Below are 27980 nucleotides of genomic sequence, written 5' to 3'. Positions count from 1 at the left end.
AGGAAACACACACATACATACAGGAATTCTACCAAAAAGGAGGGCACTTCACATACATAAAAATGCTCAGCGCGGTGTTCCTGCTGGTCTAATCGCTTTGCAGTGTTTCGACAGTCAAAAACAATGAAAAAAACAACAAAAATTCGATAACAAAGGTAGCAGCTGCAACATAGGCACCGCGTAACCGTGTCCTCATTCAACCATTCTGTTTTTACATTTTCGTTAGTTCCTAATTGATTTGCTGTTGCTATTGCAATTGAATGCGTCGCCGTAGAGCGAGCCACTCGAAGTATATTTACTTTGCCAGGCAATGTGAAAAACAGGCTAAAGGCTCTCGGTTGTTGCCTTTGCTGCCTGTCCCAGCCGAGCTTACCTTCCTCAGTTTGCACATTGAACTACTTTCAATGCGTTGCTTGCACGTCAAACTTATTTACTTGCCCGCAAACAACTGGTTCGAGCTCAACAAACGAGTCAGCTGGCATGAATTTAAATCGTTAAACGGTAATTAATGTGCTAGAAAACGCAAGTAAAATTTTTCATAAATTACAAAAGGTGCAATGAAGTATGTATGTAGTGTTAGTTCTTTTCATTTTTATACTCTAATGAAATCCAACTTCAATTGTTTTCTTTAAGGTTGACAGAAAAAAATTAAAAAAAAATGAGTAATTGGAAGTTTCAATATGAATCTAACGGATAGAGCGAAATTATGCTTGTCAAATTCGTCGAGTGTGAAAATTGGCAGCAACAAACAGGAAATTTCAAAAACTTTTAAACTTCGTTTCACTTAAATATTTTTTTTCAACTTTTTTTTACTTTTGAACTACACTGGCACAAAACTATGGAGGACAATCACCATCTACTTAAGTATGTATATATGTATGTAAAAGTAAGTTAGTTATTGTATTCTAAAGTTTCAAATGTTATAATTCTAAAAATTAAATAATTCCCAAGATAAACTATTAGCCATGCACAAATTCCATGAAAGGTTTCAAAATGTTAGAAATTAACATGGAATACATATTAATTCATGTTTCGAATTCGAAAATATTTTGTTTTCAGTGCAACGTGTGCGGTTTAAAAAAGCGAACCTTCATTTTAAGCCATTCATAAGTTAATCAATTTTTTAATAAATGTGAAACTTCCCATTTTTTTATTTTTATAAGGTTTACAATTTAAACTTAACCGAACAAAATGTCTAAAACGTTTGCTTTAATTTTGAAATTATGCATTCAAATATTTCATACTACCCTGAAATTGTTGCCATCAGTTCGTCAGCGCTAAATGCGCTAAATACTATTCAAAGCACGCACAAGATTTTCATGTTCTTAATGTACGAAAATTTATAATGGAAAACAGAAAAATACACTAAATACAAGATTATTTACGAAATTATTCGTAATGGAAAGCTAACGAAATACAAAATTAAATAAAAAACATATAAACTTTCCTTTTTTCATGACAACTTAAACAGGATAGCAGAAAAGTTAAATCGCTCTAAAAAGTTAACTCTAGGTTAACCTTTCAGAGCTTATCCAACTTGGTGCTTGTTTTGAGAACAAACAAGAAAAGGTGTCTAATTTCGGGTGTAACCCAACATTATATACTCAGCGTGAGCTTCAATTGTACATTTAATTTCAGATAAATTACTTTTCTACATAACACGTGGCACCGCACGTTAAAAAAAAATGTCTCCCCATTTCCTATTACAGTAAAACTTGATAAGTGAAATATCATTGATTCAAAACTATTTTTTGCTAAGTTATAGCTTATTATTTTAGTCTACCACCCTTTTAAACTTGTTTTATATATAAGTTGCCGTGGTCTTTAACCGATCCAGTCCATTTTTACTAGACATATTTTCTGCTATAAGGAAAATATGTGTACACAATTGTATTACATGTTAATTTTTCTTCGAGTTATGGCTCCCGAAACATAGAAAATTGCTTAGTCATAAAAGGGGCGGTGTCACGCACATTTTTTGAAATTTGAAGTTTTTCCTATTTATTGTTATAAATCCATAAATTTGGTGAAGATATCTCATCGTGTTAACGGACAGACGGACGGACGGACATGGCTCAATCAATTTTTTTTCGATACTGATTTTGATATATGTAAGTCTATATCTATCTCGATTCCTCTGTACAAGCAACCGTTATCCAATCGAAGTTAATATACTCTGTGTGCAAAGCATGCTGAGTATAAAAAAGGAGCGAGTCTTTCCCTTATTTCCGTATATTTCATGAATTTTCATCTATTTCCCGAATTACGGTGCGAAAAGTTATTGTCAACGCTAAGGTTTGAACAAATTCAGTGAGTCATCATCTTTTGAACCAGTGAGTTTAGAATAGTTTGTGTTAAAAAAAAAAGCCAACCAAGCCTCGTCAACACTCATAATGACATTTATATCCCCTAGTTCTTGCTCATTGCTGTACTTTCTCAAAGTTGAGAGCCGCTTGATAAAGTTTATAATTCAATTTTCATTTTTTTACTATTTTAAATCTTTTTAAGAAGCTACAAGCTTATATACTTAATATGAATTAAATTTATAATAATTCAAAACTCTACTTAAAAGAAATTTTCGCTCTGCTTTGATTTGAAGTATGGCTGAGGACACATTTTCTTAATAAAAATGATTAGAAAAGTTGAAGAAAACTGTTGACATTCAAGACTGGTATTATCTACTAATTTTAATTACTAAAATTAAAAACTGATTTGGCAACTACCAATATTTTCGCAATACTTCTCACGATTTTTTTTTTTGTATAACACTAAAGATGAGTGATCATATAATATAATCCCACACTACCTTGCTGGCTTTGTCCTTTTTTCCCTCAGGATATATGTATAATTTTGGGATTTTGAATGTTCGAAATATTTTTATTAAAAATTGAAACTAATTATTTGCGAATTATTATTTCACACTGAAATTTAATCGAATGACAATTTTGTTTAATATAATATTTAAGTTTCATTTTCACACAGGGCCACTTGCTTCATTAAGCGAACATTTGTCAGCAGTCCCAAAAAATATTTCGATTTTACAAAATAAAGTTATCATGGATAGCAGCTGTTGCCTCCTTAACTTATAAGGCAATCAAAATAAAATGCATGCGCCATTACTCAAAGGTGTTGCACCTAACCAACTATGTGCATATTTCTGAAAAATCCAAAATATCTTGTGCTGCAGCGAAAATACAATGTTTATACTTTTTGGTGTTTTTCTATTTTTTATTTTTTGTAAATTATTAAAAATAACTTATATTTGATTGTTATTTATACATTGACAATGAAATCCGGCCCATCGAACAAAACGTACTAGATTTTTGACTCCATTAGGTATTTAATAAAGCAATAATGAGATAATTAGGAATTTTTATTTTGTATGGAAAATTGAGTTTAATAAGAGCTTTAATGTAGAAAAATTTACTAATTATTTCAGACCGTAGGAATGAATTTCTTTTGTGTATATAAACCTAATACCCACGATTGTTGACATACACAGTTAAAACATTGACAAAATTTCCAATTGTAGCTTGTCTAATCGTAACCCTTAAGTGTATGAAATTAGTTGTGGCTACTTTGCAGAAAGTTTGACAAACTCCAAAACAGCGCTGACAGTAGTAGCCTCTTGCTCAACATCGATACATCTGTATCTCAGCGATGATTTCGAAACTTGTTTTTAAGCGATGCTAAGGCAGACAGTTTTCAGCCAGTTCCTGTTTGGACTGTTCTGATTATTTATAAGCGATTATCGAATACCCATATTTGGAAATGTCATTTAACTACCGCTTTTGTAACTTTATCAATACGCAGTGTGTAGTTCTAGGACTGCAAATTTTTACAACTGGTTGGCAATTTTGCTGCAGCTGAGCTCCTTTTTTTCCTTTTCATTCCCCTCTTCCTACAACATTTATTTCATTAAAGAAAAGCCGAACAACTTACTTTTATAACTTTACTCGCAATCTTAGCCAATAAAAATGGAACGGGAAATAATATTCATAAAAGCTTAAAAGGAAAAGGAGCTTGGAAATATTTAGATGTGCACATGTTAGCATGTGTATATGTATATATATGGGAGTTTCCACCAAATCAGACCCCTCTGAGCTAATGAATAAATTGCATCTTTCAAAAACTGTCACATACATACATACTTCCACGAAAGGCTAGTCAATTATAATTCAACATTTATTTTGCATTTGGTTATTGTGACGAAGTCCTTAACTCATTTCAAAGTTAACAACATAATTAAAAAAAAATTATTTAAAATCGTAATTGTACTAGCAAAGACTTTTTTACGAAGTTGTCGTTTGATAACCGTCAAATTAAACTACATTACTTTTTCCCTATTTCGAAATAAATTTCAAGATCTTTATATATAAGTATGAACAACAGTATCTTAGTTTAGAAAGATAGGTATTTGGTCGCAACCGTTACTGAAATAGGATGAAAAAGTTTAATATTTTTGCCAATTTAAATCTTTGCATATATACGTGTCAAACAAGAACTAAATATTATAAGACTAAAAATTCAACAAGAATTTGGTACATTTTCTTTGATAAATAAGAAAAGGGACGATAATAACTATTTCAAGCTCAGTAAAATCAGTGGTACAAATAATTTTTCTATGTTAGCCCTCGTTTTCGAGATGCTGACCAAAATTTGAACCTGGATGACCTTAAGATATTTTAAGCCAATATGGGTATCGCACGGAAGGAGCTGTTTGGAATATCAAGTTATTTGATTCGTTATCGCCAAAATGCATTAAAAAAAAGAACCATGCCGCGACCGTTACAATTTAAGTTGCTAATAAATCAAAAAAGGCTAAGAAGTATTTGTTCTTTGAATGCAAAAGCAATAGGAAAAACTTTCAATTTAGATATTATAAGGTGGTTTAAGTGAATTTGTTGGGAAAATTTCACAGTGTATGGTATAGACTTTCCCACAATATATCAATGTTATAATGTCACGTCCTATATGCTCTTCTTTGACCTTCCTTTGGAAATATAATATAATTTTTTTAATCGCAATTCATCAGTATTTTTTGCATATCATAACCCAATCATTACTTTCCACAGTTTTCATCAAAATAATAAAAGTTTTGCCCAAGATTTTGCGACCGTTAGAATGGAATGTCCCATATGTTCTTATGCAAATGATCCTTGCTTATGAGTTAGACGCAATGACAGGGTAATCGAATACACACACGAATTAGAAACTATCTAGACAGTTATACACAAACATTCGTACATATGTATCTGAAGGATGATAACGGGCGAAGGAATAGTTAACCTCCAAAACTGTACCACCACCCAATAGGATTGCTCAACAATAACAACAACAAAATTAATAGCTGGCGAGCTCACATCGTTCGCCATGAAATTAAAAAAAAAATAAACTAAACCTGATGAGTTGCCAAAGCATAATGAATTTTATAGAAACTTCATTATCATTGTATGAATGTACATGCGTATTGTTGGTGCTACGTTTATATGCTCAACACAATAACATACCCGCAGCAAGAGAAAAGTAGAGAAGTAACCCACACGGCATTTAGATGATTAAATTTTGAATTTCCCTACATATAAATACAATTTGATTCTTCTTTCTGACTAAATAATGAGTTATCATACAATTGAACAAAAGAAATAATCAAATATGAATATCTTTGATGTCAAAAACTGAAAATCATTTTTCGATCACGTTTTGGAATCATTTTTGAAGTCCTTTGATGATTAAATTTTAATATTTCATAAAAGTGGCGGCCACCGTGGTGTGATGGTAGCGTGCTCCGCCTATCACACCGTATGCCCTGGGTTCAACTCCCGGGCAAAGCAACATCAAAATTTTAGAAATAAGATTTTTCAATTAGAAGAAAATTTTTCTAAGCGGGGTCGCCCCTCGGCAGTGTCTGGCAAGCGCTCCGATTGTCTTTCTGCCATGAAAAGCTCTCAGTGAAAACTCATCTGCCTTGCAGATGCCGTTCGGAGTCGGCATAAAACATGTAGGTCCCGTCCGGCCAATTTGTAGGGAAAAATCAAGAGGAGCACGACGCAAATTGGAAGAGAAGCTCGGCCTTAGATCTCTTCGGAGGTTATCGCGCCTTACATTTATTTTTTTTTTTTTTTTATTTCATAAAAGTCAGCAAAAAGAATAATCAAATATGCTTACCTTTCGATGAACAAAAACTGAATATAGTTTTTCAATCACATTTTGGAATCATATTTGAATCAAATGTGTTTACTTTAGGTGATCAAACATTTATAATCATTTTTAATTCAGCTTTCTGAATCTTTTCTGACTATATTTGTTAACTGAATAATGAGTTTTATACTTGTTAAAATTTTACTTTTCAGTGAAAATCTTATTTTTTTCACATACACACATTTTTTCAATCATCAAGTTCAGAAAAATATGTACATATATACAATTTTTATTATTAAGACATTCTTCAAGACAATTTAATGCAAATGCTGCTCATGCCCGAAGATTTTCCCAACCATTTCTCCACCTTCGGCTTCCCAGATAATAAATAATAGTTGGACAATACAAAAGTTGTGAGCTATGTATGTATTTGACCAGGTAAGTGAAACTCTCTTGACATATGTACCTGGATATGTCTTCAGCATCCCGTACCGTATCGTATTTTAAGATATTGACCATCATAGCTGATGTTGGATGTTGTAGTCGCAGGTGAATATCGGTCAAGTTTGTTTGCGAGTGACCTGTGGTTCAAATAGCTCACTTCCCCTGATGAAATAAGATTATGTAGTATCTTATTTTGAAAGAGATATGAAGAATAAATGCATCATAATCGCATTCAAAAATGAGTCAAAAATCTAAACCAAAACGATTGAAATATATTCACGAATATGATCAGAAAATGACTGTGAAAAGCAGTCAAATATTACTCTAAAACAATTAAAGGTCAATTTTACAATGATATCAAATATGAATAAAAAGCGTTTCGAAATATGAATCATAAATGATTATTCAAGAATAATCACATTTATGGTACATTTTTCTCCCGACGATACGCTAATATTCGAACAGAAAATGCTTTTAAATTTGAACGTTTTTAATCATCTTAGGGTGTTTAGGCCATCAGCCTAAATATTTCGGACCACCCTAACACGCACATTAGTTATTTACTTATTATTATTACCGGTAACGGCTAACACCAGCCGAGAGCTAACTTTGAAGGGGAAAAACTCAACGAAAGTTAGCTATCGGCAGGTGCCGCGGACTTGTTCGCGGTTTTGAACTTTCTTTCTATTTTGGAACGTCTAAGAGCCAGCAGCTAGCCCAAGGTGAGTTATCCAAACTAACCATTTTTCATTTTTTTGCGCTTTTCATTATAAATAATATTTGAGATAACTAATTTTCCTACATGTGAATTTGCCAAGTGCATAGTAAAGTGTGCTGTAATTAATTCTTACAATTTAATATTTGCGATTGTTATTGAATCTAAATTTCCAATTAATCACTTGCCTAAATTTTAATGGGCACAGGCCCTGTGGATTTGAATTAATTTGAATTTGTTAAACCCCTTGCAATAAACAAAGCAAAGAGTGTCCCTTTTAATATAGTGAATAAAATTGTTATTGTTTTGATACTAATTCGGTGTTTTATTTCTTTTATTTGCAACGCACACGCCCGACTTCAACGGGTCCACTGCCCCGCAAAACATTGGTCCTTACGCGCCGAGGAAAGTAAAATTTGAGCATATTTTGTGACAAAAACCCAGAAAATAAAAACATTTGGGAAAGTTGAGAATTGGAAATTATAATTTACTTAAACATTAAAATCATCAAAACCAGCGAGACAACAAACCAATATAGCCGACCAACTCGTCATCTAGCACAACATTTTTGGCAACTCGCTATCACGCAACACACACTGCCATAAAATCATCACATCATACAATCTATTATAACATACAATCCATTGATCATCACAAGTCATAACATCATACAGTCCATTACAGTCAACAGCACATCATACATTTTCAATATCGCAGTACACTCTTCAAGTTCACATACAACATCCCACAGTTAATCACATCACATCATCACATTACTCGGTTCATCACATCATCTACGGCACATACAGTCCATTATTATATCATACAGTCCATTAGCTTCATCACATAACATCACATTCAACAGCCACAGTCCATTATTATCGCATACAGTACATTCATCACATCATCGTTATATTGCAATCACTCATACAGTCCATTCGCATCACATCGAAAACACATTATCATCACTTCACATCAACACAAAAAAACTTAAGGTACGTACGTGGTTGCTTGGTTTCACAAACTTTTTTTATGTACGTGAATCACGTAAAAAAGTGCACTCTGTGATTGATGCAAGGCAAAGCAAGTGAAATTGCTAAATTTCGTGTTTTTTAAGCACACAACGCCTTTTGACGATCGGGTAATTCCCCCCACCAGTGGTAAGGGTTACTCGACACCGCTCAAGGCAGACAGTCAGTGAATTTTTTTTAGTTTTTTTTTTTTCTCTCACACTCATCACTGTACTGTGTTGTACCCCCTCATCGTCACATACATTGACAAACTTCCCAGGCAGGAACCATAATTTCACTTGGTTGATAGCCTTAGCTTGTCTATCACGGAATTCACTTTGGTAATCAGTTTGCGAGCTGAAATATTACCAAAAAGCCAAAAAGTATCACTACGTTGGGTGGCTAGTGGCTCATCACAATTGGTCACAAACACAATTTTATACTGATCGTTTTTTATATTATATAGCTGTATGTTTTCAGCGTTTTTATAATAAATAATTAAAAGTGCAGTTGTCCACATTAAGTTGGACAAACACATTTATTTTCTTATTTATATTGGGAAAGATACCCTGGTTGGCTACTCGGCGATACTCATCAACGTTCACATATCACCCTTTTGTATACACATTTAATCCTCGTCAGGATTTTTAGCTGTGTTTCACATTAAATCCTCATTGGGATTTTTTATCTGTGGTTCACATTTTACACTATATCCACATTGGGATTACCATCTGCGTTTTTAATTTTTTTCAAACACGCTAAGTTTCAAAATATTTCTATCTGTGTCCAACACACCTGTTAAGACACATTAAATATTTGCAGACGATTCTCTTCTCTGCATTGCATATCACTGTAGACACATTAAATCCTTTCAGGACTTCTATCCGTGCTTAATATCACTTTGCACCGACTAGAACCTCAGGATTTCTATCTGTGCTGCATATCACTACATTTATATCACTTCATACACACTAAATCCTCGTCAGGATTTCTATCTGTGTTTATTTCCATATCACTGCATACACATTAAATCCTCGTCAGGATTTCTATCTGTGCTGCATATCACTACATTTATATCACTTCATACACACTAAATCCTCGTCAGGATTTCTATCTGTGTTTATTTCCATATCACTGCATACACATTAAATCCTCGTCAGGATTTCTATCTGTGCTGCATATCACTACATTTATATCATTTTATACACATTAAATCCTCGTCAGGATTTCTATCTGTGGCTTGCACAATCCTCGTGAGGATTTCTATAAGTGGTTCATATCACCGGCCACATTACATACACGGCATAATTTACATTTGATTAAATTTTTGCTTAGCACTATTCACATAAGATTGCTATCTGTGTTAACACATTCAATCAGAATTCGTGTGTTCCTAAAGCTTTACTTATACAGCGCAATCCAAAAACGAAAACACTCTTATAATTTTTTGTTGTGGTTGCATTTACACCAAAGCCACTAAGTCGTTTACCTCCGAGCTCGACACCTTCAAAGAGACAAAATATTCAAATTAATAAAATCAATGGAGACTTATATTAGATTGGCTGATTCCATAGTGGAGTTTGAACAAGAGTTCAACTCCACCCCGGCCGAATCCCGGAACAAGCACACCCTTGCACTACTGCAAGAGGAGCTAAGGGCACTATGGAAGAAGACCAAGTCCACATATGAAAGTCTTCTCAGCAATTCTGAACTGTCCAAAGACGAGCTCAGCTCATTAAGAAAGAAAAATAAAAGTTGCTTTGCATGCTACCTGCAATGCATGTCTGCTGTGGCGGCTGAAGCCGAAGCTATCACCCCACAGCCGGCGAAAGATGAAGCAAAGGAGGAAGACTCCTCGCGCCGTGGACATAAAATGCGGCTGCCGCCTTGTGACACCGATGTATTTAAAGGCGACTACCTTTCCTGGCCAGCCTTTAGAGATATGTTCACTGCGATATACATCCACAATACTGATCTGAAAGATGTCGAGAAATTATACTATTTGAAGCAAAAAACGCAAGGTGAGGCAAAAGAAATAGTGGGCAGGTGCTCGTTAACAAACGAGGGTTTTGCAACCGCCTGGAAAAACTTAAGCGACAGGTACGAAAATAAACGTATCCTAGTAAACACCCAACTTAAACTCTTATTTAATCTGACGGCAGTCGAACAGGAGTGTGGAACCTCAATCAAAAAATTGCAACGTGAGATCAACAATTGCATTTCTGCGCTACAATGTCATAATATTGACATCACAAATTGGGATGCAATCATAACTTACTTATGCTCCACAAAACTCCCTGAATCTACATTGGCTCTTTGGGAACAGACCGTAGAACGGAAGACAGATATCCCGAAATGGGAGGATATGGACAAATTCCTGTCCAATCGCTTCCAGACATTAGAGACGGTTTCCGATCTTAGGGGTAACAAAACTACAAAAGCACCCAAAAGTCAAAATTCGAATTCTAGGGAAAATTCTACAAAACTTGGGGTTTACCAAGCAAGCGTACCAAAGTCGGCATGTAAGATGTGCAACAGTACGGAGCACAAATTACGAAATTGCCAAAAATTCCGTAGGTTGTCCACGTCAGGAAAAATAGAATTTATCAAAAACAATAGTTATTGTCTGAATTGTCTGTCGGGTGGACACACCGTGACACGATGCACTAGCCAATTTAATTGCAGCACGTGCCATGCAAGGCACAACACCTTGCTCCATCTTCCGACAGCACAATCAAAGACAACTCCTCAAAGGTGGACTCAAAACGCCACCGACAATTCACCTTCAACCTCACAGCAGGCTAGGGCAAGGATGGAGTCTGAAAAAAGACAAGATAATACTAATAACGTCTCTTCGTGTCATGCTAACACCACTAAAGGGGTGTTATTAGGAACAGCACGGGTTAATATAATCCACAACGGAGTGAAATTTTCCGCCAGAGCGCTTATAGACTCTGGGTCCGAATGCTCTTTCATAACTGAAAGACTAAAAAAGCGAATAAACCTTCCATCCAAACGTCTGCACGTGCAAGTGTCAGGAATAAATAATACGCCATCTGCACAGGTAAAGGAATCATGTGCGATTACATTAGGTTCGCTTACAGACCCCTTAGTAAGTATCAATACGGTGGCCCTAGTCCTGCCTCAACTGACAGGGGACCTTCCGACTTGCCAAGTTAGCGCAACGACTCGGCAAGCGTTCCCTGATCTGATTCTGGCGGATAAGAGGTTCTTCGTTAATGAACCAGTCGACCTCATACTTGGAGGCGACATTTATCCCCAGATAATACTGAACGGTATAAGGAAGAACGTTCTAAATACGCTTCTCGCCCAAGAAACCGTCTTCGGTTGGATCCTAACTGGTCGTGCAGAAGTACCTCACCCAACCAATACACGAGTATCATTTTTTAACGAAATTAGCCTAGACAAGCAACTAACCGCTTTCTGGGAAATTGAAAACATACCAACAAAAAAGGCCCTGACTGAAGACAATGCCTATTGCGAGGCACTATATAAGAACACGACGGAAAGGAATTCAGATGGAAGATACACCGTCGCCCTTCCATTCAAACAAGACTTCCCAAAAACCGTCTGTTTGGGCCCATCTCTCAAGAGCGTCTGCTCTCAGTTCTATCGGAACGAGACGCGCCTAGCCAAGACCCCGGCCCTACAGATGGAATACAATAGGGTACTGACAGAATATGTCACGTTAGGGCACATGACTAAGGTGCACAGCGTAGTACCACCACAATCAACTGATTGCTATTTCTTACCGCATCATGCGGTGATCAAAGAAGAAAGCACAACAACTAAAGTAAGGGTCGTATTCAACGCGTCGTGCCCGACATCCAATGGCATAAGCCTGAACGATGTTCTACACACCGGCCCAGTACTTCAATCCGACTTAACAATACTGCTCCTCCGATGGAGATTCTACAAGTACGTCTTCAATAGCGACATTGAGAAGATGTACAGGCAAATTTGGGTAAAGGAAAATCAAACCCAATATCAAAGAATAGTTTTTCGACTCAAAGCAGAGGACCCTGTCAGCGTGTTTGAGCTCAACACGGTAACCTTTGGGGTGAACTGTGCCCCCTATCTAGCGATCAGAACCCTACATCAACTTGCAGATGACGTCGAGGCATCCCTGCCAACCGCAGCGCACATTTTGCGAAACAGCATGTACGTCGACGACGTTCTGGCAGGGGGGCATAGCATCGAGGCAGCAGTCACTGCTCGCGATGAAATCACAGCCGCATTAAAGTCAGCAGGATTCCCTCTGCGAAAATGGACCTCTAATTGCAGTAGGATACTACAGGGCATACCCAAACCTCACAGGCTTACGGAAGACTTTCTGGAGTTCGAGGACGCGAGCATGGTAAAAACCCTAGGGATCCGTTGGAACGCGCATTCCGACTACTTTTATTTCACAGCGAAACCAATCGAAAACCAGGACATCTTAACAAAAAGGGCGATCCTATCGGCCATCGCCAAACTCTTCGACCCGTTAGGCTGGCTTGCTCCAGTTATCATCGTAGCTAAGATAATAATGCAGAACATTTGGCTGGAGGGGACGGATTGGGATGAACCGGTATCCACAATCACTTTAGATCGGTGGCAAACCTTTATGCAGGAGTACCCCGCCATTAACCGGATTCGTATACCTCGGTGGGTGCACTTCACCCCAACCAACGATATAGAAATTCACGGCTTCTGTGACGCGTCCGAAAAAGCCTACGCGGCTACGGTTTACGTGCGAGCTAAGATCAACGATAGGGCATACGTTAGTCTACTCATGGCGAAAACGAGGGTGGCACCAGTAAAAACAATTTCATTACCACGATTGGAGTTATGCGGTGCCGTCTTGCTGGCAGAAACTTTGGAAACTGTGATGGAGAACCTGAACTTAGGTACATTTAACATGCACCTATGGACAGATTCGACCATCGTCCTCGCATGGATTCGAAAACCCCCGTGTTCCTGGTCAACATTTGTAGCTCACAGGGTAACGAAAATCGTCGAGAAGGTAGGGACTAAAGCATGGCATCATGTCGAGTCCGCATCAAATCCAGCGGACTTAGCCAGCAGAGGACTTCCAGCCACGGACCTAGTCGACAACTCTTTGTGGTGGCAGGGACCTTCTTGGCTGCAAGAAGGCAAATCGAAATGGCCATCTCAGGGCGAACAGGAGTACCACACAAACATCGAAGAAAAACGAGTGCAAGTGCATGTAGCAACGAACATCAACAATAGCGAGGATGTTCTTGATCGGTTTTCCGATCTATCAAGGGCATTGCGGGTAATCTCCTACGTTATAAGATTCGCCAATAGAACCCATTCAAAAACTAAAATGTCCTTTAAAGCAGAGTCTCACCAGATCTCGCCCGACGAAATCAAGGCTACGACTAGCCGCCTCATAAGGATATCCCAAATCAACCACTATGCCGAAGAAATAAGCTCTCTGAGAACTAGGAAACCCATCGCGACCAAAAGCGAGATTCTCTCTCTAAACCCCTTTATCGACGAAGAGAATGTCCTTCGGGTGGGGGGTCGCCTCAACGCATCCAGGGACGTTCCCGTCGACGAGCGTCACCCGATAATCCTCCCTTACGCCTGCCGACTCACCCGTCTCCTGGTCCAGTTTGTCCACACCATTTCCATACATGGCGGAAACCAACTAATGCTGCGGCTCCTACGCACGCAGTATTGGATACCTCGGGTCAAAAACATGATCCGATCCATCATACACAACTGCAAGGCCTGTACGCTATTCCGCAAACGTTCCCCGACGCAACTCATGGGAACCCTCCCTGCGGAACGCACTACCTTTAGCAGGGCATTTACCAACACCGGGGTGGATTTCGCAGGACCGTTTGACATCAAGTCTTACAGCGGAAGAGGATGCCGCATGTCCAAGGGTTACGTCTGCCTATTCGTCTGCTTTGCGACTAAGGCGATCCACTTAGAGGCGACTAGCGACCTCAGCACCGCCGCGTTTCTAGCAGCATTTAGTCGGTTTGTCTCCAGACGAGGATGCCCGAAAAACCTCTATTCCGACAACGGAACGAACTTTGTCGGTGCGTCGAGGGCTCTCCGCTCAGAGGTCAAGGCATTCCTCGTTGATGCGCGCAACCAAACCCTCTCTAAATATGCCCACCAAACCCTTACATGGCATTTCATACCAGCAGCTGCTCCTCATATGGGCGGACTGTGGGAAGCGGGAGTCAAGAGTTTCAAAACCCATTTCAGAAAGATCGCATTGGATCATAAATTTACTCTAGAGGAGTTCAGCACCCTCCTGTGTAGGATTGAATCCTGTCTCAACTCCCGACCCCTAAGCCCATCGTCAAATGACCCGTCTAACCTGGAGCCACTTACCCCCGGGCACTTCCTAGTCGGGGGCCACCTACTAGCGCCACCCGAGATTGACGTCAGCGAGAATCGCGCTTCGCTCGTCAATCGATGGGAAAAACTTAAGGCGCTACATCAAACCTTCTGCAAGCGGTGGAAAACGGAGTATCTCACCGAACTGCAGAAGCGCGTTAAGTGGAAGCATCCACAATCGAATCTCAAACAGGGGGATTTAGTCGTCATTAAAGAGGACAATCTGCCCCCCAACGAATGGAGACTAGGTCGGATAGCCAACCTCCATTATGGCCCCGATAACAGAGTTCGAGTCGTCGAACTTGATACGGCAAGGGGACAAACCACCAGACCAATCACGAAATTGGTCCTACTACCACCCTCCAGTGAGGGTGAGGGAGACTTGTAACTCCCAACCGCTCTAACCAACCCGTATAACCCAGCTCTCGTTCACCCTGAACGAGGCCTACAACCCGCTTAACCCAGCTCTCGTTCACCCCGAACGAGGCCAACAAATCCCCTAACCCAGCTCTCGTTCACCACGAACGAGGCCAACCGAACCCTACCGCAGATAAACTAGAACCACCAGAATATCCAGTGACACAAACCCTTCAAACATCATGGATGATTAAAAACGTTCAGATTCAAAGGTATTTTCGTTTCAAAGTTAATTTATTGTCGAGACGAAAATGTTGCTTAATTGTGATTATGCTTAAATAATCACTTCTGATCCATATCTCAGACCAAATAAAATCTTCAATGAGAGGTAAAACTTCAACACGTAGAATATTCATTAATCAGTCAACCAAGATAATCAGGGCAGATTCAGAAAGCTGAATGGAAAATGACTAAAAAATCGTTGACCATCTAAAGTAAACATATTCGATTCGCATATGACTCCAAAAATGATTGAGAACTATCTATATTCAGTTTTCGATCATCAAAGTATTCATATGGTTCAGTGGTTATCTGCTTTGTTCAATCATATGAGAACTGTACATTTCTAAAGATCTCGGAAAGGGGGGAGGATGCCCTTGGATATCAACCAGAGAACTATGCATTTTACGGCCCCATTTGCTCTTTGCAGACATGAGTCAGAACACTTTTGTCAGAACGTCAAAACTCAATTTTCAGCTGGGGGCGAGGCGTATCGAAAACACAAGGAAAAATACAGAGACCAGCGTTTGTCTAATATTGTCTTCATTCGATAAACGCGGAAAACGATTTGATTCATGTCACATTATTATCCTGAACATAATTTGCTTTGTCAGGTGTTTGGAAGTAAGCATGTCATATTAGCAGCACCGGCAGATACATCAAACCTTTACGCACATGAGACGGAAATGCTTTGTAATACCTCACTTACAAAAAAAAAAAAAAAAACCAAAGGGTGGTTCCAACTTACCGTGCACAGTTTTGGTTGTAAGGAAGCTTGCACGCCTCTATGTTGTGGCAACGGCACTGAGTCCAGCTTATTATATTATTATATGTTATACCCTTTCAATGTTTCCATAGGTGTCGCTACAGTGCGATTACCTGTGTGAAAGCGGGAATACTTTACTATTAGACACACACATTAAGTACGAGGTAAGCTTACCTAAGTAGAGCCCCTGTTCGATTTTTCATCTGGGACTCACGTCCCGAACCATCAATTCTAGTATAGACATTGCATACTTCAAGCGCCGCAGTAAAGGCACACACCGTTAAACGTAGCATAATCAAGTGTGCTATGCGGTACATTGACGAAGTGGTACAACCATAAAAGTGGCATGTATGCAAAATAACAAAGAGTAGAATTTAAATGGGATCAATCATGTGATATAGCATTTGAAAAACTCCGAAAATCTTTAATTTCTCCTCAAATTCTCCAATACCCAGACTTCAAAAAGGAATTTATAATTACTGTCGACGCTTCAAAAATTGGTTGTGGTGCCATTTCGCCTACCTTACTGAGAGTGAGCGCTTGGGCTCTGAGGTTTCGGGTAGCAACATCGTTTTAGATTGATAAATTGTAATACCTCACTAACGAAGAGGTGGACATAAATGTAAACTCCGACTAATGCACGCACGATATATAGAAAGACCTATAATACAAAAGAAAAGAAACCCTTAAGGAACATTGTAGCAGTATGCGCGGCATAATATGGTCCATAAACGATTTTCAGGAGACCTTGGTACTTGAAATATTCGAAGAGTGTTTTAAAAGGTCGTTGGATGATGTCGGTTAACACCTATATAATCGTCAAAACATCCATTTTTCGCACTGTTTTATTATTTTCTTATTAAATCAACAACTTGTAGCAGCAATTCGAATAGTACGAAGATTGCGTCTGAAAGTGATTCAGTTAAAAACAACCACATTATAGGTAAAGTCTACATGTCTGTAGAATATATGGCCTGTCCAAGCAACTTGCGTGTTTTGGATGCACCGTCTGCTTTCCAAGAATTGGGTTTTACATGGAGTTCATTCAAAACTGGTTTGAATCGACTGCTCATTGTATATTTAGTGTTATCTGAATGTGGCCCTTTAGACCATTGTTCGTTAAATGTTTTTTCGTTCCTTCCTATTACGTTGTGTAAAACGCAACAAGCAAGAACAACTTCTTCCATCATTCTTAGATCAATATCACCATTACATTTTAGTATTCTCCATCGTGCAAGAAGTCGTTGCAAAGCCCAGTCTCTAAATATGAATAGATGGTCGACGGCTTCATTAAGGTCGTATTCGTGCGGCTCAACAGGATCATGATATTTGTGCATAAGCGACATTCTTAATGGATAATATGTGTCTGGTGTAACAATGAAGCGCGAAACTGGTTGATTCTTAATTAATCTTGGGGAGAGGTTTGTAATTTCGTTTGTTTCCTCCAAAAATAGTGACGGTTGGTTTGTGTCCAATTTTACTTTACGGAATAACATATTACTATCAACCAGCACCTGCAATATGATTGCGGAATGTTCGGATTCGCTAGAATTGCTATTGACTTGGGGCTTAGCCGGCACTTCACATACTCCGAGCACTACAAGGCTACGGGTGGCATTTTTTAGACGCACTGTAAAAGGCTTCCCCAATCTCATCTAACTCCTCCTCACTAGTTGGCATATAAATATTGATCACCGAATGTTTTCATAATTTATTCGGCAACGCTTTTCATAATTCTGCATATTGTTGTCCGCAATGTAATTTTAAATATACGAGCGATTTCCAAATATTTTATTCCAGTAGCAAAGGCATACAGTCCCCAACGCAACTTGCTTTTCATATGGCGGTTCCTTGCCCTACAAAAATTGCTTGCCCTACAATTGCCCATCAAAGAATTTTTCCCTACAAACTGCCCACTTCCTTTCAACTAGCTGAAATTTTGCTAACCAACTATCGCTTACGATTAAGCAGTACAGAGCGTTGGTCCAGAGCCATGGCACACACCAACCGGCAAAGTGGATAGTTGAACCAAACATTGACATTGATCAGTAAATGGCTTTTCCTCAATGTCTACATAAGTAACTTCAAACTGATTCTCATTAGCAATGTCCGACAACAACTTTACGTAATCAATTTTGGGTCCTTTTAGACAAGTTTTTCTGTTTTCTTCTTTTACAACCACCTTTCCGAAAGGAATTACGCATGAATTTCGAAAAGCTTCGCAACCTCATTTAAATCATCGAATTTCTTATTCTGATTAATAATTGTTCGAGCCGAACTAATACGATTGAAGAGGTTCCATAATAAAATGCCTACTATTTTATCATCTTTCATATAAAAAATAACACCACGTCCATCATGGTCTGCATCCTCCGGATCACATTTAACTTTTGGTGCCTCCGGATCCACGGTCGCTGTATTGGGGCTACCGACGCTGCCACCGCTTTTGCCATCGCCTTCGATAATGTTTAAATTATCTGTACGACGATCAGGCGTTGGTGTTGGTAGTGCGAAGGCAGCGACTGTGGGCAAAGAAGCATCAACAAGACCAATACCTTCATAGCCGATCTCTGGTCCCAAATCGGACCAAAACATACCCTGATGAGCGTAGGTTTTTTTTTGCCAACCATATTTTCACCCGCTAATCTACCCGATACCACAGAATGATCATGGTATGACAAGTTTTTCACATCACCATCCAGATCGGCACGCATAGCCTCAGATATTTGATTACTATCTAATGGATTTTCTTGCAACCGTGTCCACATCTTGTGTGCAGCTAATCGTTTAGCAATCTTCTTACTTTTGCCCTTTCCCACCCCACGATAATTGAGAATCGACAGGCAATCGTAAATACACGCTCGTGCGGCAAACCAACTTCAGTTTCGGTCTCATAAGTTGGTGGCGGCTAACGGCGTGACATGCACATCTCCTGTAACCAACCCATTGGATTTCCAACAACTTTATCGCCTCCGTCGCCATTTCCAGCTGTATTTGCGTTGCCTTCATTGCTAGCACCTGCAGAGCCACCAGAGGCTCCACCAGCACCTGCTCCAGCACTTGGCTCGGGCAGCTGCACACCAGTTAACGTATCAATTAGTGCTCGGGCAGCTGAATGTTTAGCCTCTTTTTTTGGAGCATCCAGCACCCATGGCCGTAAATGGAACATCCTTGTCATTAAATGCGACCCGATAACGAAAAGTCGGTTCATGTATGGCGCCTTCGAGTTGCACCAACTCATAATTTGGTGTTATACCACGACGACTCAATAATTCTTGTAAAATAGAAACCGGCGTCTTCATCGCCAAACCATTGCTATCGGTCAATTTTAATGATTCCTCAATGGCCAACTTGCTGGTAGCAGCAGTCAAGTCAGCGATTGTTTCCTTTTTAGACGTATTTGGACGCGTAGCTATCTCGACCTTCGGTTGTTGTTGCATATGACCATTAGCTATAGTCTCTATACCGGTAAGAATTGCTGGTGCAATACCATCATATTGACGCCGTGGTGCAAACCCCATTGTTTTTTTTGCCCTTTTGTTATATATTTGAACTATTTAGTTTTTGGGAACTCTTGTTAGTAGTGATTTGCACTGATTTTTGTTTGAAAATGGATTATAATTTGCATTAAATTTATCTTCAAATAGAGAGCAGACAAAATCCTTCCCCACGAGATGTAGAGAAAAAGCGAATTTATGTGCCAGAGCACATAAGTATTTTTCCATCTGAAATGAGAAAAAAAAAGAATAAAAGAATAAGAAATTAGAAAATTTATAAGATTATAAAAAAAGGAACGATAATAGCATACTTACCCAGCACCAGTTTTTTTCATTATGAAAATTCATTCAAAAATGTCTCTATACTCATTTCCATGAATGAATGACATTTTTGAATGAACAAAACAAGGGTACCACTCGATGACATTTGCTTTTGTCTTTTCTTACGCCGTAAACACATTGCGCGCGACCCCATGAGATCACAAGTTGGATCCGCGGGATCCAACAAACTCGGGTGTTAGTAACCGAACAAAAAATCAACTAACGAAAACCCTGAAGATACAGCCTGGGTTCACTGAAAACACACGCGCCAGGTTGTATTTCGATAGTTTTCCTGACATTCGGCCGTCTTTTTGCTTCTTTCTTTTTTTGAGAAAAGTTTTTAGTTTGAAAATTTGGGCATAAAAACACAATCAAAATCAGCCTGCTTGGAAAAAAGGGGGGTTAACCACTCGAGACCGAAATAATTTTCGCGGTTTATCTGTGCATGATTTTGTTTGTGTTTTACATTTTAAACATGTCACACTCAATAGTGGTCTCGCGTTCATGACGAAAATTGCTTTTTTGTGTATTAAAGTTTCGACAGACTTTCGTCAGTCCCTTTTTTAGCTTGAAATCCCAGCAGGAATAAAGTAGTGTCATCTATGCTTTCGATGTTACAAACAAGGGAGAAATTAAACTTTTTAGAACAAAATATAAATTTAAGGTCGCGTCACGACTCAGTCGCGAGCTGTCCCTAAATATTTTCACGACATGACCATTAGGTATCATTACATTGCAATGGGCAGCACCGCACAGCGGTCTCATTCCAACGATTGGAAGAGTGAACCGCTGACAGCTCTACAAATTGCCACACTCGTTAGCGTAGGCTACTCCCGCCAGGGTTGTGTTGGAATCAACAAACACACCACAATTTGTGATTCTCACACAAGATGGCCCAAATCAACACAAAGAGTGTTCCCAGACAGCGAGTAAAGGCCTCTTTACATTTGTCGCACATTTGTATGCACGACGTCATTTGACTAGTCATTTTACCGGAATTCATAGGTTATATTCACAGCCACATTTGTATCGGCGTGGGTGAGTTTTGTGACCAAATTTTTGTAGGGCAACTACAAGGAGCCGTGAAAATACACGGGTAACTCGTGATACCATCTGCTACACAAATGTAGCGTATATTACCGCATATTGCCTGTATTAGGCAAACACCAAAAAATTACTGCTTTCAATATCAGAATTTCGTTATGATGAGGATATTTACCAAAATTAAAGATACCTTTAGGCGTATCTCAATAAAATTATATTAAATGTAACAGTGGTTTCAACCACTACAAACCCATCATTACATCGACAGAATAACTTAATAAGATTATTCGTTCCACACAACCCTTTTAGCCCGAGTACGCCAACCACAAGCTCGACCAATTAAGCCTCTACTCTCCGCCCATACGCCACCCAACTCCCTTAAAATGCAAAACAATTAATAACAAGTTCCCGTTCCAGAATGACGGGTTTCTCGGTCAAACGCACCAAGACGGAGCAACGCGTTGACTCCTTCACCGTCTCCTGCCGGTTGTGCCAGAAGAACCACGGCATACGACTATGCCCGCGGTACAGGGGAATGTCGGCAGAAGAACGCCTCCGGGCCGTCCTGATCCACCGGCACTGCCCCAATTGCCTATCGCCGTTCCATCGGTTAGAGATATGCCCTAGCAACGACCGTTGCCACCGCTGCCGTGAACCACACCACACTACGCTTCACATGGAGGATGAGCAAGCACGGCCACGCCCGATCCCTTGCGAAGAGCGCGACGACGACGAAAGCGACGAGGTGCTATCGATCAACCTCACCGAGGACACACGATCGTGGGCCCAACAGGTAGAAGAGGAGGAGAAGGAGATGGAAGAGTGCACGAGAGGTGCAGCCGCCTTAGCCATCGCCCCAACGGCCAGTGGAGAAGCACGATCCTTCCGACCGCTGCTTCAGCATGAGAAGCAGAAAAGCAATCAGCGACACATGGAACACGGGGATGGCGCGGAGACCCGTCCTTTCCGCCCATCGCACCGCAATGCCAGTGGGCGCCGGGGCGGCGCGGAGCCGCGTCCGTTCCGCTCGACCCGACTCTCTACTGGCAGAGCGGCCCCGTATCCACCACGCAAGGAGGGTACCACCACCACCCTCGCGCGCCAAGCAACAACCCCAGCCGGCTTCAGAAGTGGTCGACTCCGGGATAATTTAACGGCACCGACTATAACTCGAGCATTGATCGCCATCGCGCCGACAGCCATAGTCCGAATTGAGGCAGGAGGCCGTTTACACCTGGTACGCGCCCTGTTAGATGCCTGCGCTCCCACCAGCATTATCGATGCCAATTTGTGCAAGGATCTACACCTGGAGCGTAACAATACCGCACGTCTGTCGAGGTGCACCATCGTTCTTCGAGGAAAGTATGGGGTAGCGGGAAAGATCACGACCCAAGCCACCGTAATATCAAACTATGCCAGGTTAAACCCCACGGCAAATCTGGACCCGTCGGTAGCGGCCCCATTCCAGTTCATGAAGCTGGCCGACCCGACGTTTTACCGATCGTCGCCAGTGTTGCTCACTTTGGGCGCCGACGTCTACGCCAATATTATGGTCGGCGGCACACCCGCGTCGACTGTCGGTGGGCTCCTCACCCAAGCCACAATATTCGGCCTCGTCGTGTCCGGAGCCCACCCACTATAAAACCGTAAACTATACCACAAGGTGCATTTTAAAACCAAGCAACCCCACGTACTTGAATACTAACGCTTTTCTTTTTCATCCACAGTTCAGCGAGGCTGCAGTACTGCGAGCACGGATGTCCGCCGGAGATCGTACTTACGATCCTACTATACATACGTATCATATTTTAAATTTATTTAGTTTACCCCGCCTTGGGAAGGTTGCTGGCGTACTCACCGAGTTTCAAGTTGCTCGCCGCAAGGGGGCCGGCATGTTTAGGCCATCAGCCTAAATATTTCGGACCACCCTAACACGCACATTAGTTATTTACTTATTATTATTACCGGTAACGGCTAACACCAGCCGAGAGCTAACTTTGAAGGGGAAAAACTCAACGAAAGTTAGCTATCGGCAGGTGCCGCGGACTTGTTCGCGGTTTTGAACTTTCTTTCTATTTTGGAACGTCTAAGAGCCAGCAGCTAGCCCAAGGTGAGTTATCCAAACTAACCATTTTTCATTTTTTTGCGCTTTTCATTATAAATAATATTTGAGATAACTAATTTTCCTACATGTGAATTTGCCAAGTGCATAGTAAAGTGTGCTGTAATTAATTCTTACAATTTAATATTTGCGATTGTTATTGAATCTAAATTTCCAATTAATCACTTGCCTAAATTTTAATGGGCACAGGCCCTGTGGATTTGAATTAATTTGAATTTGTTAAACCCCTTGCAATAAACAAAGCAAAGAGTGTCCCTTTTAATATAGTGAATAAAATTGTTATTGTTTTGATACTAATTCGGTGTTTTATTTCTTTTATTTGCAACGCACACGCCCGACTTCAACGGGTCCACTGCCCCGCAAAACATAGGGTATGATATTTGAATATTTTTTGATCAAAATTTTCAAAAAATGCTGGCTGGGAAAGCGAATAGCAGCAAAGGATATGCGAACAACGAAAATGTAACATCAGCGGAAACGAAACGCGGTAACACTAAATTGTGAGCAGTGTGTGAGAGTCTTAAATAAAAATAGAACATATCCGAATAAATGAGAGCCACTAAAATTGTTCGGTGAATGATGTTGCCAACAAAAAATAAATTGCCCTTCAAGTTTCTAACCAAACAACAACAAAAACTCCCAGAATAATTCGTCAAGAAAAAAATAAAAACTTATAAATAATGCATTGTTAGTTTCAAAAAGGACTAGAACATGGGACCTTTCCTTCAGGCGGACTAAGAATGTGGAGGCTCCTGGCAGAGCTTGTGGCTTTTTGGGAAGATGTTCATCAAAAATAAAATTCTTTGCGAAGGACATCTTAGTTTTTATTGTCATCCTGTTAACATTACAATACAAGTGATTCAGTAATAAATGCTTTTTTGAACGAAAATATTTTGTTAATATGTACATATCTTCAAAATCTAGCTCATGCAGTACTTTTCTAGCGGAGCTCAGAAGGATTTAGCCGCTTTTCCCCATACATGTACAAAGTAAATTTTTAGGTTAACTTCATTTTGAAGAACGATCACTTGTGCAATTTGTTGCCATCGTTGACAAGTATAAACGTAAAACAATCTCTGAGTTCGCAAATGTTCACTTCAGATTGTTTTATTGGATGAAAGAGAACAATAAACGCTCAGTTGATTCCTTTTTCCCCTTTTGTGTGGAGGTTTGCAAAATGTTTTATTTGGATCAACTAGATTCCCAAAGAGTCTTCCAAATCTCTCGGATATGTTTCCACAAGCTTTTTAGCCCAGTTCACCAATGAAATTTAATCATATAAAACCTAGCTTGCAAGAGGCAATTTAGTCTCCAAGTGCACTTATTGATTCATCAATAACAGGAAGAAAAGCTTTCGTGCGGAATTTGTCTCTAGTTGACACTTGTACTGCCGATGTTTGAGAGCCAAGGGGATGCAAGCAAATGTTTGCTGATCGAACTCGTACAGACTCATAGTAACTGGTATCTAAAAACTTTTAGCAGCCTCTTCGTATGTATCGAGCGTATCTTTTTTGTTTTTTGTTTTACAAATGATAGCAGAGAAGTCAGAGTATAATAAGCAGCAGATCGTGCGATGATCGCAGCACTTTCAACAGATTTGGGCCCGGTTTTTCAGTGCGCGTTTAAACTACAGTTAAAGTTGACTAGAGTTTAACCTTGACACTTTGTTGGATAACATAAAATTCTTCTGCTCATCTCAGCTTAAGCCGCCGAAGTGGCAGGGTTAAGCTCTAGTCAACTTTAACTGTAGTTTAAACTCGCACTGAAAAACTGGGCATTAATGGTTGAATCATATCTTGGATATCACGCCAAAAAGTAACATATAAGGCTATTTTAGGGAGTACATTTTCTTTGATCGTCCCTGTATCTTTCTAACCAAGTCTTTCTGTTCTAAGACATCCCGAATTGTAGTCAGATGTATTTATCAACTTTCATAGCTTTTATAGCATCAGCACGTAATGAGCAACAAGTATCACTCTAACTAGGGTTGCCAGATTTTTATTTCGGGTTCCCGGGACAAACCTCAAATTTGAGCCAAATTCCCGGGATTTTTAAAAATTTCCGGGGACATTTGGAAAATAGAAACACCTATATATTTGTATGGGTTGCTCATGTGGCGAAATGATTATACTCAGTTGAGCAGAGCTCACAGAGTATAATAACTTTGATTGGATAACGGTTGGTTGTACAGGTATAAAAGAATCGAGATAGATATAGACTTCCATATATCAAAATCATCAGTATCGAAAAGAAATTTGATTGAGCCATGTCCGCCTGTCCGTCCGTTAACACGATATCTTGATTATATTTTGAGGTATCTTGATGAAATTTGGTATGTAGGTTCCTGGGCACTCATCTCAGATCGCTATTTAAAATGAACGAAATCGGACTATAACCACGCCCACTTTTTCGATAACGAAAATTTCGAAAAACACAAAAAGTGCGATAATTCATTACCAAAGACGGATAAAGCGATGAAACTTGGTAGGTGAGTTGAACTTATGCCGCAGAATAGAAAATTCCCACTTTTAAAATAAGGTAATTTAAGTTTTGCGAGCTGTAATTTGGCAGTCGTTGAAGATATCATGATGAAATTTGGCAGGAACGTTACTCCTATATGTATGCTTAATAAAAATTAGTAAAAACGGAGAACGACCACGCCCACTTAAAAAAATATTTTAAGTCAAATTTTAACAAAAAATTTAATATCTTTACAGTATATAAGTAAATTATGTCAACATTCAACTCCAGTAATGATATGGTGCAACAAAATACAAAAATAAAAGAAAATTTCAAAATGGGCGTGGCTCCGCCCTTTTTCATTTAATTTGTCTAGGATACTTTTAATGCCATAAGTCGAACAAAAATTTACCAATCCTTTTGAAATTTGGTAGGGCCTTAGATTCTAGGACGATAACTGTTTTCTGTGAAAAAGGGCGGAATCGGTTGAAGCCACGCCCAGTTTTTATACCCAGTCGACCGTCTGTCCTTCCGCTGGGCCGTTAACATGATAACTTGAGCAAAAATCAGTAGAAGAAAATGAAAAAGTTCTGCAGGGCGAAATCAAAAGCCCTTGGAATCATGGCAGGAATACTGTTCGTGGTATTACATATATAAATAAATTAGCGGTACCCGACAGATGATGTTCTGGGTCACCCTGGTCCACATTTTGGTCGATATCTCGAAAACGCCTTCACATATAAAACTACCACCACTCCCTTTTAAAACCCTCATTATTACCTTTAATTTGATACCCACATCGTACAAACAAATTATAGAGTCACCCGTGGTCCACCTTTATGGTGATATCTGGAAAGGCGTCCACCTATAGAACTAAGGCCCACCCCCTTTTAAAATACTCATTATCACCTTTCGTTTGATACCAATATTGTACAAACGCATTCTAGAGTCACCCCTGGTCCATCTTTATGGCGATATCTCGAAAAGGCGTCCACCTATAGAACTAAGGCCCACTCCCTTTTAAAATAATCATTAAGACCTTTCATTTGATACCCATATCGTACAAACAAATTCTAGAGTCACCCCTGGTCCACCTTTATGGTGATATCTCGAAAAGGCGTCCACCTATAGAACTGAGGTCCACTCCCTTTTAAAATACACATTAACACCTTTCGTTTGATACCAATATTGTACAACCGCATTCTAGAGTCACCCCTGGTCCACCTTTATGGCGATATGTCGAAAAGGCGTCCACCTATAGAACTACGGCCCACTCCCTTTTAAAATACTCATTAACACCTTTCATTTGATATCCATATCGTACTAACACATTCTAGAGTCACCCCTGGTCCACCTTTATGGCGATATCTCGAAAAGGCGTCCACCTATAGAACTGAGGTCCACTTCCTTTTAAAAAGACTCATTAACACCTTTCGTTTGATACCAATATTGTACAAACGCATTCTAGAGTCACCCCTGGTCCACCTTTATGGCGATATCTCGAAAAGGCGTCCACCTATAGAACTAAGGCCCACTCCCTTTTAAAATACTCATTAACACCTTTCGTTTGATACCAATATTGTACAAACGCATTCTAGAGTCACCCCTGGTCCACCTTTATGGCGATATTTCTAAAAGGCGTCCACCTATAGAACTAAGGCCCACTCCTTTTTAAAATACTCATTAACACCTTTCATTTGATACCCATATCGTACAAACAAATTCTAGAGTTACCCCTGGTCCACCTTTATGGGGATATCTCGAAAAGGCGTCCACCTATAGAACTGAGGTCCACTTTCTTTTAAAATACTCATTAACACCTTTCGTTTGATACCCATATCGTACAAACGCATTCTAGAGTCACCCCTGGTCCACCTTTACGGCGATATCTCGAAAAGGCGTCCACCTGTAGAACTAAGGCTCACTCCCTTTTAAAATACTCATTAACACCTTTCATTTGATACCCATATCGTACAAACAAATTCTATAATCACCCCTGGTCCACCTTTATGGCGATATCCCTAAATGGCGCCCACCTATAGAACTATGGCCCCCTCCCTCATAAAATACTCTTTAATACCTTTCATTTGATACACATGTCATACAAACACATTCCAGGGTTACCCAAGGTTCATTTTCTTACATGGTGATTTTCCCTCATTTTGTCTCCATAGCTCTCAGCTGAGTATGTAATGTTCGGTTACACCCGAACTTAGCCTTCCTTACTTGTTTTTAGATAGAATTAAACTTTTTAAACTCTTTTATTTATAACAAATATTTTTATGAAACAGGGTAACAATTAATACGTTTACTGTGTTTAATGCGAATTCAATATTCTATGGATTCATTTTCCAAATATTATTTTAAAACACAACACTTGCCTTGCAAAATGAATATTTAGGTGTGCGAAATGTCAAACATTGACAATATTAAGAACCAC

General features: G+C 39.5%; 1 protein-coding gene and 1 pseudogene across 11 annotated transcripts in view; both read right to left on the bottom strand.

The window, feature by feature from the left end:
• The window catches only part of LOC137243075 (uncharacterized), a 160643-nt gene that overhangs the window by 44588 nt on the left and 88075 nt on the right, over positions 1 to 27980 (bottom strand). The gene's annotated exons all lie outside the window — the stretch shown is intronic.
• On the bottom strand, positions 18565 to 19900 carry LOC137244004 (protein Loquacious-like; annotated as a pseudogene).

This window comes from Eurosta solidaginis, chromosome 3 (genome assembly GCF_040869045.1).
Source record: "Eurosta solidaginis isolate ZX-2024a chromosome 3, ASM4086904v1, whole genome shotgun sequence".
Classification (NCBI taxonomy): Eukaryota; Metazoa; Arthropoda; class Insecta; order Diptera; family Tephritidae; genus Eurosta; species Eurosta solidaginis.
This window is presented reverse-complemented; position numbering and strand designations above follow the sequence as displayed.